Source organism: Oreochromis aureus, linkage group 3 (assembly GCF_013358895.1).
Source record: "Oreochromis aureus strain Israel breed Guangdong linkage group 3, ZZ_aureus, whole genome shotgun sequence".
Classification (NCBI taxonomy): Eukaryota; Metazoa; Chordata; class Actinopteri; order Cichliformes; family Cichlidae; genus Oreochromis; species Oreochromis aureus.
Genome location: NC_052944.1, coordinates 30,897,588 through 30,912,701, shown reverse-complemented (window position 1 = coordinate 30,912,701; position 15,114 = coordinate 30,897,588). Strand labels below are relative to the sequence as shown.

Here is a 15,114-nt window from a genome sequence, read left to right as displayed (position 1 = left end):
TGTTTAAACAGTATTATTTCTGTTGTTTTGGGTCATCATGTAAATTCTATAATTTCATCAAAGATATCAGGTTCAGAAAGTTCTTTACTCACAACCCCAACTGTTATTTGCTTTGGTCGTACCACTGGTTCAAAATCATCCTCATCAGCCATCTGGCTCAGTTGTTTTTCACTTTTTCTTTCTTCCCTGTCAGCAAGGGGGCTTTTCCTTGTCCCACATATTTTTCTGCATCCTACTGCTCTCATTTAGTGTGTTTTCCTCTTTAATTCGCAGGTGTAAATAATCCTAATTTTGACACCACTGTTACGCAGAGAGGTGTGGTGTGAAAAACAGCAGACATCACTCTGAACAGAGAACAACATTAGTTTATTGGACAATCTTTTACACACACAACAACTTCCAAAACTGCAACCTACTAATCTCTCCCACATCCCACAGTCCACCTTTATGCTGTGGATAAAGTGTAACAGTCACATCTGTAGACACATTAGAAATGTAATACATGTTTACTCTGCTGCTAACCTGTATAGCCATTAGATGGTGGTGTTTGGCTGTCATAGTCTATGTGAACACTCTCGAATTTGTTTTGGTTTCTAAACTACACTCCAGTGAAATAACAATTAAATACATTGATTTAAATGAGGGCTTTCTTTTTCATAGCTCTTATTTGTCTTTAGAGAGGTCTGTGGTTGATGCTTGCTTTTTCAACTCCTTTTTTTTGTTTTAAATGTGATGCTTTTAAATGGTGGAGCTTCACTGCTGAAATATTCAACTCTCAACCCAGGTGAAAGCTTGCCATGAATGACCCACAAGTCGAAGGTTTCTATTGGTGGAAAACGTCATAAAACACTAGAAAAAAATGTTGTCATGAAGTCTTAGTTCATTCTGTGTGTTGGCGAATTTTAAATGTTATTTGAAAACACAGTGCATTTGGTTTCCTAATGATTTAAAATAAATATTAATATGTTAATCTGTGTAGAAATAGGTGCTCAGAGAACTACTGTTAGTAGTGTAGACTGTTACAGCTGCAACTCAGTTTATTTGTCTTCACAGACACAGATGATCAGTTTACAACATGTCACTTCAAATATATCATTATGAAAAAAAGAGTAGTTTTAAGTCTTTTGTGGCATGAATCGTCCTGAATTCTCAGTGAGATTGATTTCTATCATATAGTAAACATTAAAGATTAAAAACATTAAAATAGTTTATTTATATTTACTCGATTGCTATTTATTTACTCAAAAGATAACAGCAAATATAACAAACAAAACATCTAACAACAAAAGTGTAAAAACTGAATAATGCAGCAATATTGAAGTAAGTAAGTATAATATCACTGAATCAGACAGTCAAGAAGAAACGAAGGAAACCAAATTAAATGAAGAACATGAAAAGTCTAAAAAATACGAAACCAAACAATCAAAGAAGTTTAGCTCAGAGTGAAATATTTAAGTTATGATTAAATCTTATTTGACAGAACAAATAAAATTGTATTTCTCATTGTCTCTCTGACTGACCCACTCATGCTGTCCTCCTCTCTGCATGCCCACAGCCCTGCCACAATCCTCAGTCTTTCGGTTTTTGCTCCACTTCTCATAGCAGACCAGCTGGTCATTGACCCAGAACCACAGATCCAGAGTGCAGGAGTAGCGCAGGCCGAGCCAGACAAAAGGACTCGAGGCATTCTTGGCTCTCACCTCCACCCATCTCTGTTGGTAATGGTTAGTGATGGAGACCAGGTCCCCTGTGAGACTTTCTGCAGTAATCCAAGGCCTCCTCCCAGGTCTTATTTTCTTTGATCAGGATCAATTTATCTGCCATAAAAACAAAATAACAGGTTCAATTGAATCTATTGAACTGTATAATTGAGAAATTCTATATAATGTTTATTTTGTTCTAAAAAAACAAAAACTATGGGAAGTTTGTGTGTTTCTCTACCCACAGCAGAACAAAGTGTGATAATAGTAACAATCTGCACTCAAGTCAACAAGATCCTCAAATATTCAATTTCTTTACAGACAACAGAGAAAGTGGTTCAACAGTTGCTGTCAGTTATCCCACAGATAATTAAAGTGATTTAGTTGAATTCATAAATTCATAAATACATTCATGACTTAGAAATTCATTTGTAAAAGAAAATCATACATCATCTATAAATAGGTTGTTGAAAAATATACAACATGTTCAGCTGGATCTTGTCAGTGATTCCAGTGATCCTCCTTTCAGAGAAAACCAGTCAGACACATGTTGATAAAAACTCACCATCATAACAGAAGAAGGGTTTTTCTTTGTCACATTCATCAGAGCTCCATTTTCCTGATCTGTTTAACAGAGTCATAGCACATTTCTTGTTGCTTTGTGTATCATTGAATAACTGCATATCCCAGTATCTGAAAGAGAAATCACTCCCATCTGACCACCTCCAGCTGTCTCTGAACAGACCGACCCATGCTCTAAAAGAAGAATTTTTAGACTTCATAAGGGCCTCAATTTCTTTTCCATCTACCTGATTGAGTCCACTGGCCAAGTCAGTGTGATTGGATCTGCAGTAGCTCTGAGCCTCTGTCCAGTTCATAAGTTTTGTTATCAAATGCAATGTTTTCTTATCTTTCTTCATTTCTATGAAACCAAAAGAAAAACACACAAAGACATCCCTCAATAATTTATCTTCTGAAACTCTCCCCTTTTTGTAATCACATGTGATAACATTACAATCCATACTTTTTTTTTATGTTAATATTTCATATTCACATCTCCTCACCACTATAGCAGATGAACCACATAGTACTGTCACATGAAACATCTACCAGCTTGTCTCTTTTCCTCCCACAGTTCCCAGGCTTTTCATTACCAGTTCTTCCATTCAGATTCCAGCTGCTGTCATTTTGAATGTATTTCACTCCTGGCAGAGACCAATGCCACGTCCTGTTTCCACCTGTGTTGTTGTTCAGTCCAATCCAGGCTTCTCCTTGATTCTGTGTGGAGTTACGGAGTCTGCTCATGTCTGTCATGTCAAACACTTTGGCCAGGTCTGTATATTTCTCTCTGCAGTATCTCTGTGCTTCATACCAGCTCTTGTTTTCTGCAATAAAGTGGTACTCATACAGGCGGCATGTAAAGAAGCAACACTGACCTGAAATACAGAAATATGATAGACATAATATATGTTCTGTTAGAAGAAAGCATTCAATAAGCAAACTCGAACTCGACAGCACTGGTAAAATTATCCACTTACCCATCAGAATATGCAGAAATAATATCCAGTGCATCTTATCCCTGTCAGATGAAAATGAAAATAAAGATTCCAATAGATTTTGTGTGCTGGACTAATGCATGTATGTCACAATTCTTCTCTGTTCATGGAGACATTTAGAACATGTTAGGAACATGCAAACTAAATCAACCACACCATCTAAACACGGTCTTTGTATCAGTGTCTCGACACACAGGTGATGTATACCCTGACACATCATTTGAAATAAATCTCCAGTTTCAGATTTTAAAATATTTTAATTGTGTTCAGTAAATGTTTCCAGGTTTGCTCTTCCTACAGAATGCACAGACTGTCACTACAGCACAAACTAGATGAGTGAGACATTCAGCTGACAGTAATGTCTCCATCTGTGGAAGGAGGGGTTCCTAACATTGTGGAGGAAACTCCACCATATTTAGGGCACATATAAGAACTTACATGGTTTTCCAGTTGACTGTTTGCTCTGCTCACTCTTGTCTCGCCCTTCTTTTCCTTCTCCTGTATTATGCTGTAATGTAAGCCTTGATTACCTCATTAAAATCAGAATTTCAATATTAAACGTGACATTAGAGATCAGCTGCAGATCCATAACTACATGCATTGGTGCCAAGAATAAAATATAATAATGTTAACAGGGTTACCAATGCTTTTGCTGTGTGTAATTGTCTGTCTGTGGTTCTCCTGCTGCCTAAAGACATCTCAAAAATCCTTCTTTTATGGGGAAATAAAATATTTGCATTACTTCTATGTTACATAATTTATTCTTCTACATGATCCCAGAGGTGTTCTAAAAAATAAAAGGATGCCCTATTCAAATATCCTGTGGTATTCAAATCATGAAAACCATCTACACAACAGTGTGCTAACAAAACTGTGTCCATTAATTCATCCAGTTCAAAACTTAATCTAATATTTTATTTTGAAGTTCATTCATTTATTAGACCAGGATTCATTTCCCCAGTCCTCAGCTGTCTCAACATTAGCTTTGCTGATGTGAGTAGAAGCTGATCTACTTCATGAGCCAACATGCTGTGCAAAGTCCAGCACAAATCTAAAAGATACCCTCAGCTTTTTATCTGCTGCAAACAAGGAATGTCAGTTTGCAGCAATGCTGCACATCTTTATGTTCTGCAAGGAAATCAGAGAGTGAAAAACGCTGACGATAAACTCTGTGTGTTTCTGTAACACTGAGAAAAACATGTTTTACAAATAATGAACTAACACCCTGTTATTAGTCTCTGTTACTGTCGTGATGCATGCTCAATCATCCAGGTAAGTAAGATGGAGTCTCTGTTACTGTTAGATATCATTTCCCCAAGAAAAGTACATTTCTGCATTGTGGACATCTTTTAAACACTGTAAAGTCAGCTCATAAAGTATCTAAAGTTTTCGGGTGCTGGCATGTCACTCATAATGTTACGGTTAGCCAAAAATCATTTTTACCCACCTTTGATTTCCTGTAATGATGAAAATGATAATAAACGTGCTATAAATACATCTTTAAATTGCACCTCTGCATTCCATCATGAGCATGTAATGGCGTGAAAGATTTTATACTTACATGTGGTTAATTCTTCTCTTCTTCTTTCACTTTGATATGTCTTCTGGATGCACTCAGGAGGACTGTCACAAATATTGCTTCTTATACTAACACAGAGACGTCTTTTTGCTCAGGTCAGAATTTGAATATTAAAATACAGACATTTCAAATATCTCTTACTCCCATGGTGATGCACAGATGGAGAGATTTTCTGTAAAGCTTATGTTACACTCATTTACATGATGCAGTGGAAATAGGAAAAAAAGAAGATGACTACCCAGAGAAAAAACCATGAAGTGTCATTCTGAAATGTGCAGGTTGAGTTGAGTGTTGTGTTTCTCACAATCTGTAATTGACCTTTTTTGTTTTTACTTGTATGAAAATGTGATAATCATTTAGATAGTTTAGAGGTAAATTATATAATGCAATGGGGAAAAAAACAAAAATGAACCACCGAGTTACCGAGAGCAGAATGTGTCATTTTCATGCACTTGTAATAACTGTTAACTGTTTTTATGTCAACACTTTGGCCATGCTGATTCCTGCAGTATCTCATTTTATTCTCTTGAGTATAGTATATAATTAAATTTGTTCAGTGTTTATGTTGGCAGAAGGAAAAAACTGACTTTTAAAATCACAAGTTTTCACTTTAAAATGCTACCATGTATATCTACTATTTGAAAGACCGCAGCCTAGTGGGGGAATTGAACTCAGGTCTTTTTCGCTGTGCGGTAACAGTGCTAACCACCATGTCACCACTGCACATGAACAATCAACAAATAAAACGTGCATCAAAAGTGAATGGTATGTGGTAGGAAATATGCAAACCATAGTCCAAATAAAGACAGCATTGTTGAAAGTCGGTCATTTAATCTTGATTATGGTGTGTATGCTGTAAGCATGAGAACTTCTGTATTATCAACTCAATATTTTTTCCCTTGTTCTCTTATTTCCACAATGACACAACATTAGGTCATTTACCTAATGCAAGGGTTTAAAATAGGACACAAGAAAAACAAACACGTTCATTAGATCTGTATATCTTTCTCTGGTCTGGGCTTCATGCCAGGTTTGTTGTCTTGTATTAAAGGTCGTATTTAAGGTTTTTAGTAGATAAAAGTATAGATTTTTGTTTTTAAAAGTATCCAAATAAAGTGTAACTTTCCAGAATAATGCAGTCATCTATTTGTTTTCTTTAGATTACATTAATTATGCAACACTTTGAAAAGAAATAAGATTTGTTATTATTATTATTATATTATATTCTTGCAGTGAATTATTCTCAAGGTCAAAGTCAGTATGACAAATGTGTTGGTAGGAGGAGGAGGAGGGCAAACAGAAGCAGACTGTGTCATGTGTTTGTTTATTGAAAGCAGAAGTGAAGTTGCTAGTCACTCTGCCTGGTTTACATTAATACATCAGCCATTAACTGAGAAATGAAAAGTATGTGGATGCTGAAAGCGACTTTGGTCCACCAGTCAAACATTAAAGATAAAGTATGTAATTTTCTGAGGTAACTTAATACACAGCTCATTGCAGATAGTTGGGTATGATCTATTTAAGTCCCACTGCTCCCTTCTACCAGATTTGGCTCATCAGTTCAATGCAGTTTTTTATGTGTGCTTTTTTAAAAATCTAAGGCCAAATAACAACAACAATGACCTCAAGACACTTCATATTGTGAGGTAAAGACCCTACAGAAATACACAGAGAACTCCAAGAAAAAACAGTTTAAAAATGTCTCAATTGCTAACGTACAGTTCTCACAGAGAGGAATGATGGGAGGAAGAGCGGACAAAAAAAACAAACTGTGGAAGAGAGCCAGAGATGAATAATAACTCATGATTGAAAGCAGAGTGGTGAATAAACACACAGATAAGACAATAAGTGTGTACTTCTTCCCACTGCCTTTTGACATGTAAATGAATCAAAACAGAAGCAATACTGACATTTATTGACTTTATTTTGTATAGTATTTTTTTCTCTCTTATTTTCTTTACTAAATGTACCTGTATATTATTTACGTGTTTGAAATAAATGAACAAACAAACAGACAATACCTGCCTTCAGCCCAAAAAAACCCCATCTCACTTTCAGTTACTCGACTTGCCTCCACAGGACCGTATTTTGTATGTATGACACTGTGTCACAGTCTTTTCTGTCATTTAGATATGATTTAATTTACAAATATACTTTTTACTAATTAATTTACTTATTCATTTAATTAATTAATGTGATGAAGAAAAATTCTAGTTTATTCTCACATTTAGATTTAGGTGGTTAGAAATTCACTGTAGAGTTTCGCATATCCTTTTATTTCTTAGGTGAAGGACGCATGTGTCAATATGACCTGCTCAGTTATGTTATCTGCTGACTGTATGAAACTCCCAGGGAGGCTAATGGGAATCGCTCTCTGCCCAGCAACAGCGCAGGTGGGAAAGAAACTGTAAGGTACAGGAGTTGTGTGTGTGTGAAGGTATAAAAGAGGAGCTGGGGTGTCCCAAGGACAAAGCTCTGATGACTGTAGAACTGTGATGTTTGATGTGTGTTAGCTCTCCTGCATGAAGTAATTAAAAAAATAACAAAAAGCTTGGCCACAGCTGATCGCGCTGCAGAGTTTATTAACGGAAAATTCCATCACATTAACTTCAGTTATGATTCTGCTCTCTACAATACAACGTCTCAATTCATGTAATTAGTAACACACTGCTGCTATTTCACAAATATTTGTTTCAGCCCACAGACACAAGTTTACAGATAACTACAAATCACAGAAAAAAATGCCACTTTGTAGTTTTTTGGTAATAATAAGTAATGTTTATAATTGCTGTTTTTTCAGTAGACAAGTAAACATTATGTACATCACTTACATGTAAAATCACATTTATACTTTCACTAGTAAAAGGTCTTAATCCTTAATAATCTACATCTGTTTATGAAATTGATATTTCCAACTGGCTGAGCAGCTCACCAGTAAGTCATTTAAATCAGATTGTGTTTTTGTAAGGCTGCCATTTTCAGTTAATTATACATATTCTATAACTGGTCAGATTGGAGAGGTCTAACCTCATGAACTGACCAGCTGCAATTTAATACCTTGTGGGCTCGCCTTGACTCTTGCATCAAGCCCATTATGTATATCATGAAAAGCAGTTGATCTTATCTTAAACATGCAACACATTTTAGATCGGGCAGAGCATTGTTCATTCTATCACTCACCAAAATGTTTATGAAGACTGCTCTTTAAAAAACAAAACAACAAACAAGCAAAAATGTTGCACAAGTCAGGATTTAAATAAAATTGAGAGACTGTAGTCATCTGCCACTGCCACAGAGGTCCACTGAGCTCCACCATCAAGTTTGAGAGAGGTAATTTGCTTAACATAAAAGAAACAGGAAAGAAAACAGTTCACAGTTTAGTGTCCAGTGAGCAATACAAGAGAGTCTCATTCTGAAATGTTTTGGATGGTAGGATGCTTTTTGCCATTTAACTGGCTTCTTTTTATCTTTCTTTAAACCTTGTGTGGAACTTGGAAGATGGCTTGAGTCATATTCATGGAGAAATACAGAAAAAGTTTCACATTCAACCCCCACTGAGCTCTATACAAGTATGACTTAAGTTTATCCTGAATACTTTATTCCAATTTTGTGTTATATCTAAGGCTACTGATGTTTTGTTAATTTGTTTATTCCTTTTTTATTTAGTTATCACATAAATAATAAAGAAAATAAAGTTTCATTGTGGACATTATCATCAACTGTTTGTGTAGGTTCTTAGTCACTGAGGTCATGGTAGTCTTAAGAGAGTCTTAAGCGGTGGCTGATAGCTGGTATCATAATCCCCTACCTGTGATGGTCATTCAGAGCGGACAGCTCCTCTTTCATCCTCTCTGTCTTCATCTTTTTGATAAAATGTGAACATCGGCATCCAACCTTTTTAAAAAATCTGTCTTCAGATACTTCTTGGCCCAGTCTTGAAATTCCAACTGTGTTTTGTTCAGTGGTGGTTTCAGCCCTCCTTATCCTGGCCATGTCTCTAAGTACTGAACACGTTGTACTTCTGGACACTGGGTAGGTTGCATTTCTGGAATATGGCAGCACTGGAGGATAATGGGTTCCTGGTAGCTTCACTTTTGATTCTTCTCAAATCTTTGGCAGTTAATTTGCATCTTTTTTTTTTCTCAATACGTTTCTAGTGACCCTGTTTGCTATTTGCAACAAAACGTTTCATGGTTCTGTTGTCACGCCACAATATCTTAGCAATTTCAAAAGTGCTGCATACCTCTGAAAGATCTTTTACAATTTTTGACTATCGAGAGTCCTTTAGATCTCTTTTTTTCCATTTAGTTGTGTATGTGACCGTATACAATGTAGCATGGTCAGTTAGCAGCAGTATATAAAAGACTGCCAGTTAACATCAGAGGCTGTTGGTGGAACTACATCTCACATTTGGACAACATCATTTTATTTTGTTTTGTGTATTTTTCAATTTTGTTGACTAAACACCTGGTTTTTCTTTACCTCATTGCTGCCTCAAGGCTCCTACTTTAATCCAGTTAATTTGATTGATGTAATTGACTATTGTAACTATGTTAGTAATTAAATTCTGCAAACTGACCAATTTTTAATGTTTATTGTAACTGTTTGTTATATAACCCAAAGGCATACAGGGTTCATTTGGTGTGGTTGATCCTACGATATTGTTTCCAGACAATCATGAGAAAAGCAATAAATAACCAGATAAATAATCTTGTGGTTTAACAGTTTATTCAACTGAGAATTTGTTAATTTGATTCTACAAAACATCATACATAATTTGATACATTATAGAACCATCACCACATTTTGACATCACATATGGAAAATTACCACCTTACTGGTGTAATGGGAGAAAATACAGTAAATAAAATACAAAGTACAGCCAAAGTACAAAAATCCACTGTGAGGAGCATTTCACAGTGGATTATATTTCCCAGAATCCTTTTATGAATCAAAATTTCACTGCACACCAAAAACAAGTTGAGTAAATAATTAAAAAGCGGGAAATGAAAAGAATAACAGTAAACAGCAGTAAATGAACAACAAGCCAGTTACCACTGAGCAGAGTGCTTTTAATTTTTATAACAGAAGAAGTTAAACAGATTATTATCAAGTTTACTGAACCATTTATGTTTTCCTCGACTCTCCATGGCTGCAGACATGTCACAGCCATCGGTCGTTCCATCAGAGTCCCAGTTTTTATATTCAACCACCTCATCAGTGACCCAGAACCAGAAACCCAGAGTGCAGGTGTAGCGCAGCCCCAGCCAGACAAAAGGAGTTGAAGCATTCTTGGCCTTTTCCTGGACCCACTGCTGGTCTTCAAGGTTGGTGATGGAAAGAAGGTCAAGATATTTGTCTCTGCAATAGTACAAAGCCTCCTCCCAGGTCTTGTTTTCTTTGACCAGGATCACTTTATCTTTTAAGCAAACAAATAAATAAGAAGATCATTGGACACATAAACAAGATAAATACTGATACAAAGACGAGGAGGGGTGTGAATGTCATTGTTTCGGTTGTGTGAGATTGTTTTTCCAGTTCCAGCATTTACAAAAAAAGAGTTTAGAATCAATCATATCATACAGCAGATTCACCCGTAGACCTCACTGGAGGAAGGGAATGCAGTGCGTTACCTCATTCAATATCTGTTTAACTGGTTGATTTGTTTCATTGTCACCATTCTTGAATTTTTAAATTTTCTTTAAACAATTAAGCATCTGTGATTTTTGTCTATGACTGCAGAGGAATGATTCTGAACTTGTTGAGGCTTCCATATTTGTAGCACAGCTATTTAAATTGATCAACCTTTCAACTTAAAATATTCACCTCTCAAAGAAAAAATAAAAGCATGCGCACTTAAACTCTCTCTCTCTCTCTCTCTCTCTATATATAATATTCGAATCTAATCATCCCAGTGATTTCTGTGCTACAGCAGAAGAGACATTTTGTGATAAAAACTCACCATCATAACAGAAGAAGGGTTTTTCTTTGCCACATTCATCAGAGCTCCATTTTCCTGATCTGTTTAACAGAGTCATAGCACATGTCTTGTTGCTTTGTGTATCATTGAATAACTGCATATCCCAGTATCTGAAAGAGAAATCACTCCCATCTGACCACCTCCAGCTGTCTCTGAACAGACCGATCCACACACTCATCCGTTCACCGTGGGATATTTTCAGGTCCTTCATTTCATTGCCATCTACCTGATCAGTTCCACTGGCCAAGTCAGTGTGATTATATCTGCAGTAGTTCTGAGCCCGAGTCCAGTTTGCCTTATCCTTAATCAAATATAAGGTTTTATTACCTTTCTTTTTTTCTGTGAATAAAACAGAAATAAATGATATATAATAAAAAGAAATATCAAAATATAGACCTTATCAAGAAATTTATGTCATTCTTTCTCTGGTAGTGTTATTACTATCTGCATTTTCTCACCATCATAACAAATGAACCACATCCCATGGGCACATGAAGCATTTCCCCACTTGTCCCTGTCTCTCCCACAGTTCCCCTGGCCTTCATTACTGTGTATTTCAGACAGATTCCAGTTGCTATTATTTTCAATGTATTCCACTCCTGGCAGCGACCAGTGCCATGACATTTTTCCATCTGTGTTGTTGTACAGTCCAATCCAGGCTTCTCTTTGATTCTTTGTGAGGTTATAGAGGCTCTCCATGTCTGCCATATTAAACACTTTGGCCAGGTCTGTATAATTCTCTCTGCAGTATTTCTGTGCTTCATGCCAGGTCTTGTTTTCAGTGATAAATCTGTACTCATACAGATAGCATGTGAAGAAGAAACACTGACCTAAAAAAAGAGAAAAAGAAATAATACTTTAATACACCTGTCCATAAAAGCAATAATCTAATTGTCACATAAAAAATATTTAAGTTTACAAAATGAAAACATAAATGATTTTGTTATTGTTTTTTTCAATAATTTTTGAATCCATGTTAAACTATAGGATTTTTAGATGAAAACAACAAGTAAACCTGGTTCACTTACCCAACAGAACAAGCAGAAACAGACTCCGCTGCATTTTTAATCTGTCTGATGAGGCAGATACTAAATTTCACCATGGAACAATGACTTCAACAGCACTTCAGTGCACACTGTATGTCTGTGTTAAGATGGTTGGAAATGTGTCAAACAAATATTGAGAAATAGAGCAGGTTATAATTCATGCCACTATGATTTTTTACAGTTAGAATAAATGGGCATTAAAACAAAACAAGAAAAGAAAAAAAAACTAACTGCAAAGCAGTGTGCACACATGGACATCGTGAATGAAATGCGGAATAACTTAAACTTCAATTTAATGTTATCAGTAAGAGTTACCATGATTGGTAAAAACATAGCCTTTTATAATGAAGCATTGAACAGTTCAGGAGATTGGCTCTGTGACCCTATAGAACAAGGGTCAGAAACCTTTCTGATGAGTGCCATCTAAAATTTCCTCAGAAGTCAATGTGCCATATGGTTGCATTAGCATTTAATAACACTCTATGTTTACAGTTACACACTATATAGAATAACTTTATAGAATTATATTTGTTTGCAGATGTTGGCAGTTATCAGCTATTTTGAAACAAAAAAAAAAGACACTTTTTATCCATAACAAGAACAGTAAATGAACTGTACAACAGAAAATGCAAATGCTATTTATGGTCTCCTCACAACAATCATAAGAAAAATAAACTGGGCCAATATGGCATGTTTGTTAATACAGAGATACATGTGTTAATCTGATCCCTGGTCTCCCACTCAGAGACACAGGTCTCCGAGTGTCCAGCATTCAGACGGCTACCTGAGGACACTCTTCATGTGAGAGAAAATCTGCTCACACAGATATGTAGAGCCAAATACTGTCAATAAGGCCTCTGCAATGTTCTGAAGACAGTTAAACCTGTCAGGTAGTGATGTCCAGCAGGGGACGATGCAAGCTCCATGAACACACACAGCTGTGGATTCCAGCTGCGTTCGTAGTTCTGCAAACTTTGACCCCCACAGAGTTTTCATTTAAATCAGCTGAATTTCGATGTTCTCTGTGTCCAGTTAATCCAACAAACCCAGCCGCTCATTAAAGCTTTCTGGTTTGATCAGAAAAGAAAACATTGGTCCATACACCTGAAAGTCCCAAAAACCCATTGTGAATTCTGTCTTCAGTCTACGGATGTATTGATGTATTGATGTATTTCTGCGGTGCTGATGCTGCGCTGAGCGGACAGCTCCTGAAGCATTTGAAGTGTCATAATGTTGAAATTTCAACATCGCTTCAAAAAACTGCCAGCTAGCAACGTCTCTCTCACCGGTAAGTTATTTTTGGCCAATTACAAGTTGAATCTGGTAGTTGCGAATGTTAGCAAAGATACTTTAATTAAGAAGCAGCACAACTAATGTGTCTATGTGAGCTAATTTGCGATGTGCACCGCTGGCCCGGCCATTAATTTTTTAATGCACCCTCTCAGATTAACTCACTGCGTGTCGTGCCCAGGGCTGGACTGGGACAAAAAATCGGCCCAGCTTTACAGCTGTGGCTCCAGCAAACATCAGCTGATACTAGAAATTAATTATTATTATTATTAACAACAGCTGATCAAGCTTAAACGTGCTGCTGTTGTTTAGCATGACATCCGCTAGTTTCCTCTTTCTGGCGCAAAGTGGGAGACGGACAAAGAGGGACTTGCGTCAGAAAAGCCGATCAGCTGATCATTGATCAGTTTCATGATTGAAGTAGGAACAGGAGAGGGAGGGGGAGAGGAGAGATTAAGAGAAGAGGCAGCTGTGCAGCGTAAAGACGCTGAATAACTTCAGCTTTGTGTCTTTTCCCATTCTAGCTGAAGTACGGGACAAACTGTGTTCCTTTTCGGCTCAATATGAAACGCATGATATTTTCTCTGAATACGCGACGATTCCGTTTTTTACGGGACGGCTGGCAACTCTAATAATTAACCTTATGAATAAAATAAAGTTCACCATCAGTAACATCACAGCACCCACCCAGCTGTATAGAAACTCCGCCATGCTAGCTAGTACGCAGTATGAGTTTTAAACTCCACCTAAACTTGGTTTATATCTGACCCAGATAGACTGCAGGTCATAACTTCTTACCTGAAGTTCAGTTCACCTGACACTCGGACCAGCGGCTGCCTCAGGTCTCACCTCCTCCTGCCTCCCCTTCCATCATCCACCTGCTGGACTTTGTGGAAGCTCCGCCATAGCCACCACCAAACAACTGAGTTATTTTTACACATCGGCCAGCATCTGGCCAATCTACCACCTTTCATTGTTCATGCCGTTATAAAAACAACAACAACAATAAAAACAACAACAAAACAACAAAAACCATCAGCCTATAGAAACGAAAAATCACCATCGACCCACCAGGCAAATGCCCGGTATGCCCGATTGCCAGACCAGCTATGGTCGTGCCATGAGTTAACCCTTCGCGTGCCAGCTGTGGCACACGTGCCCAGGGTTGCCAACCCCTGATATAAAAGGTGGTGTTTTATCTTAATATTAGAATTTCAGTTTTAAGTTTGTGTGAATTGCTCTGATATTTTGTGTCATCTTTCAATGCTAGAAAAAAAAAACATCAGTTTTGTCCACAATCACTTTTTGTGTTTAGTCTGGAAATTTTTTAAATAAATGATAAATAATAAAAAAAATAATTGAGCAATGTGATTACAACTATTTCAAGAGATAATTATCTACTAGACTCCTTAATGCCTAGTATATCACATTTGATACAGCAGATGTTGACATCATCAGTTTGATTTTTGTTCACCTGAAAAATCAAAATTAAAATACATTTTTAAACAACCCCTGAAATATCACAGCAGACGTTGACATCATCACACACAAAATTAAAATACACACACACACACACACACACACACACACACACACACACACACACACACACACACACACACAAACATCACGAAATAACATGAAGTAACATTAGAAGTGTTAAAACTTACACCTGGTTACATCTGTCTGCAGTTCATTCTCTACCTGGTGACTCTCAAGGAACCAATAATACAGACTGAAAAAATGAACTGTTTTCGATAAGGTCAGGTTTTGAATATTAAAATAGTTTTCCATGTCACTGACAGCGTCATCCAGTGATGGGAGGAATTTGCATGATATGGAAAAGTCAATAACCCATAACACTGGTACTTCCAAAATGAATGAAACAGGCATGATGGGAAAACAATACAAAAACCAGGTACCCATCCCAGATGAAAACACTGCTTTTAACTGTACAGTTGTT

At 36.8% G+C, this 15,114-nt stretch overlaps 1 pseudogene; it reads right to left on the bottom strand.

Annotated features, from left to right (window-relative positions):
* Nucleotides 1-349: 349 nt before the first annotated feature.
* Nucleotides 350-14,899, bottom strand: LOC116321215 (annotated as a pseudogene).
* Between the last annotated feature and the right edge of the window lie 215 nt (nucleotides 14,900-15,114).